Below are 4,597 nucleotides of genomic sequence, written 5' to 3' on the forward strand. Positions count from 1 at the left end.
CCGTGGTGGACCGGTTCTCGAAGGCGGCACATTTCATTCCCTTGCCCAAATTACCCTCAGCCAAGGAGAAAGCGGTTACTGTAATTCATCACTTCTTTCGGTTACATGGCCTCCCGATGGACGTGGTTTCGGACAGGGGTTCCCAATTTGTGTCCGATTTTGGCAAGAGTTTTGTATTTTATTGGGAGCTACAGTTAGCTTGTCTTCGGGTTATCATCCCCAGAGTAATGGTCAGACCGAGCGAGCCAACCAGGATATGGAGAGTCTGTCAATGGTTGAGTACGCACATAACTCGTTACCAGTGTCATCCACGGGCCTCTCTCCATTTAAATGTAGTTTAGAGTACCAGCCACCAATTTTTCTGAGTCAGGAGTCCGAAGTCGCGGTCCCCTCCACTCACGCCTTCGTCCAGAGGTGCCATCTTAAATGGACCAGAGCCCGTGAGACTCCCGTGCTCCAGGTGGGGGCGCGCACTAAGGCTAAGGCCGATCACCACCGGTCAAAGCCTCCCGTATACAGCATGGGTCAAAAAGTGTGGCTTTCTACCAAGAACATTCCGCTCCATTCCTTTTCCAACAAGTTAGACCCCAAATTTATTGGCCCATTCCCTGTCACCAGGATTATTAGTCCGGTGACAGTCCGTCTCAAACTTACTCCGGCGTGCAGGAGAATTCATCCCGCCTTTCTTGTATCAAAAATCAAGGCCCTGTTTTACTCTGTTTGGCATGCGCCTCATCTATGGCTACATTCAAGACTCAGCTAAAAACGTATCTATTTACCATCTATTTTGGATAATGTGACTATTTGTGACCTATGTGTTTGTAATGTGTGTAAGGGTGTGTAAATGTATTATATGTCTAAATGTAGTAAATGTAGTAAATGTAGTAAATGTACTACGTCTTAGTTGGTGCTTATCTTGGCGAAAGCCGAGTACAAATCAGCATGAAGTTTTAACATCTACTCTCGTGTAATGGAAATCATGAAGATTTGGATACGTCCAGTGACTGCGGTGAATAGTGCTGCTGGCAACAAGGGAAAGACCTTGTGACAGCCCGGAGAGACAGCTGACAGGAGGAAAGAGACCCCAATGGGGCTGGTAAGGGTTAGCTACCCTTGTCGGCAGTATCCAGCTCTGTGTTTACAGGTGCTAACACCCATTCTCGCCCAGGACAACTGGAAGCTGCTAGGGACTGGAAGATGCTGGCTGATCTTGATCAACGGCTTATTTTTCCACCTGAGATTGCCACCACTAACCTACGACCAGATATTGTTTTGTGGTCTGGATCAGCACGCATTGTTCAACTGATAGAGTTAACAGTGCCATGGGAGGATGCGGTAGATGAGGCATATGAGAGGAAGAAATTGCGGTATGCTCATCTGGCCACTGAAGCAGAACAGCGAGGATGGAGAGTCGAGGTTTATCCAGTGGAAGTGGGTTGTCGAGGTTTTGTGGCACACTCTACAACCCGGTTCCTCAGAGACGTCGGATTCAGTGGTCAAGAGTTGCGTCGCACAGTAAAGAACTTATCTGAAGCAGCAGAAAGGAGCAGCAACTGGCTGTGGTTGAGACGGAAAGATTCTAGCTGGCTGAGTACAGGCCGCCATGCTACGGTTTCGTAGAATTCTTGAAAACTTGAAGGGTTTTGGTTTATTTGTATAGGTTGTATAGTATTTACAGTCATTACGTTCCTGTGTATATTGCGTGAATGACGGGAAGTTGGGCAGATATTGTGTTTTGCGGTAGGTGGTATGCCATACGGAACCGTTGCCACTGAAACTGCATATTAACGCACCAGTGGGGCTCGACAGCCTTTGTCAAACGGGTTGGCGCGTATGGTTGGGTTGCGGAGAGATTGTGAGATTGTGGTTAGGTCTCAGCAGCACTGTTGGTTTATTTGTAGAGGTTGTATAGTATTTACAGTCATTACTGACGGGTGGTTGGGCAGATATTGTGATTTGCGGTAGGTGGTATGCCATACGGAACCGTTTCCACTGAAACTGCATATTAACGCACCAGTGGGGCTCGACAGCCTTAGTCAAACGGGTTGGCGCATATGGTTGGGTTGCGGAGAGATTGTGGTTAGGTCTCAGCAGCACTGTTGGTTTATTTGTAGAGGTTGTATAGTATTTACAGTCATTACGTTCCTGTGTATATTGCGTGAATGACGGGTGGTTGGGCAGATATTGTGTTTTGCGGTAGGTGGTATGCCATACGGAACCGTTGCCACTGAAACTGCATATTAACGCACCAGTGGGGCTCGACAGCCTTAGTCAAACGGGTTGGCGCGTATGGTTGGGTTGCGGAGAGATTGTGAGATTGTGGTTAGGTCTCAGCAGCAAGAGGGAAGTAGAGGTCAGTAAGCTGGGCTGAGTTGAGTGGGGGACGGAGGGGGGTGACTCTGGGACGCCAGAGTCACTGTCGAGCCCTCTTGAGGTGTCGTGGGCTAGTCGACGAAACACTGAGGACGGAAGGTGCCCACTTGAAGACCCTAGAGATGTTCCCTACTCCGCTCAATCCAGAGGGTTTTTATGGGGGGACCGCACTGTGGTTGCAGCCGTTGTGTGTGCTGACGCGCAAATACACTATTAACACCAGACAGAAGGAGATTCACGTCACCAGATGGAAAGAAGCGTAAATGGATGGAGAAGCATAGGTTACTGTAAAGCTACGTCTTAGTTGGTGCTTATCTTGGCGAAAGCCGAGTACAAATCAGCATGAAGTTTTAACATCCACTCTCGTGTAATGGAAATCATCATAATGTACAATGTAAAGCTACCTTGAGCTACGGAAAGGCGCTATATAAATAAAACTTCTTCTTCTTGTAAACATTTGGATAAATACATTTTGTCAAACTTCTTTTATTATTGTGTGTAAATGTGTAGGTCTGTAATTTAATGTTACCTATGCTTTGGCAATGTAAAGCCTTTTACCATGACATTCACACTACTTAAATCTGAGCCAGCAGATGCTCTATAAATACTTGTGTTACTTTGATGCTACGGCACAGTGATGTGGCGTCAGCACGGTCTCAAGTTCAGAAGTTTAACCAACATACACTGCTTGAAGTCATATGATGGTCGGTCTTTGCAGAGCTGCATGAATCTTGAACACACACAACCATCTAACTACTGTAAGTCAAGTCAAGTCAAGTCATCCTCATTTATATAGCGTTTTTAACAATGTAGATTGTTTCAAAGCAGCTTTACAGAGATGAACATATAATTTAAGGTAACAGAGATTGGTTTGGTTTTATAGTGGTTCTTGAAAAATGTTTTTTCCAACTAAAGTTAGTTTTGATTGATTCACTTCCGTCTAAATGATCATTTGTTATTAAATTAGGGGCCGCTAAGACAACACCGTTCTCTCTAAACAGACTTTAAACGTGAACCTGTGATAGACGCTGATGGCGTTCACATGCGCATTAAGAATTGATTCTATAGTTATGTGCGTTTGAATATATTTGCGCAGGTTTGTAATTCCTTACAAACAATGCCTAAACAAACTACTTGTCTTGTCTATAAATTTTGATGCAGAATTTTATTTTATCTTAGCACTTTGGGTAGGTACGCGAACCGAAAAATTCCACAACGCTTTATCTGTAGAGTGGTATAGGGATCCTCCATAGGGAGAGGCTAGTTGGCACTTCAGCACTGCATTGTCATCGGGTCCAGGCGAAAGTCCTTCGTCAGATCTGGAAACGGCCTGGATCCGGCAGGCTGCGGGAAAACCTCGGGATAAACAAAGACACTAAAATTAGCGTAGATGCCATTCTTCTTATGGAGCTCCGTCAAATCGATTCATCAATCCTTGATTTTCTTCTTTTCAACTCATTTATAAACAAGCACTTTCTATTTTATATCATGGGAACTTATCCTCGCTACTATTCCTTATAAAAAACAATCGGATTACTTTGATATCGCTACTTAGATCCAACTTTGCGAATCTCGGCTACTAGCCTTTAGTCCGCTAGCATTTCACGCGTGGCCTCGCGCCTACCGACCGTCTTATTTTACACCCGTTTCACTGAAAGGATACAGGTTATATCCAGCATTTCAGTCCTAAAGTAGTAGTGATATTGGTAGTATCACTACTAATTTACTGTTCTTCTGTTATAATGGCGAACATATCGGATGTGTGTCTAACGTTACCTCTGAGTGCAGGTGAGGACACATTCGAGCTGATTTCGGTACGATTGGAGCTGGAATCGGTGGAGAAACAGATCCGTGGTCTGCTGGAGAAACAAGCCGAGCTGCGGGATCGGCGATCAGCGCTTGAAATGTCACGCGCCGATGCTCATAAGTCAGTGGTTAGTAACTTTTTGACTCCGACTTCGTCTACTCCGTGCGTTTCTCTGCCCAGGAGGACGCGATCATCTCTGGCATCATTCAATCCGGCACCGACACAACACCATGGACCCTGGGTGATCCCACAGCGAAAGACACGAGCCAGGACCAGAGCAAGAACCTCACCGCCCCTCCCGGTCTTCGAGATCTCCACCCGGAACCACTTCTCCCCCCTTCGCGAGTCGGAACGCGACGACGCCGTGATCATCGGCAGTTCCATGGTCCGTCATGTCCGCGCTACCTCAGGTAAGGG

This window comes from Siphateles boraxobius, unplaced genomic scaffold (genome assembly GCF_051911475.1).
Source record: "Siphateles boraxobius isolate OS27281-9 unplaced genomic scaffold, OSU_SipBor_1 152, whole genome shotgun sequence".
Lineage (NCBI taxonomy): Eukaryota > Metazoa > Chordata > Actinopteri > Cypriniformes > Leuciscidae > Siphateles > Siphateles boraxobius.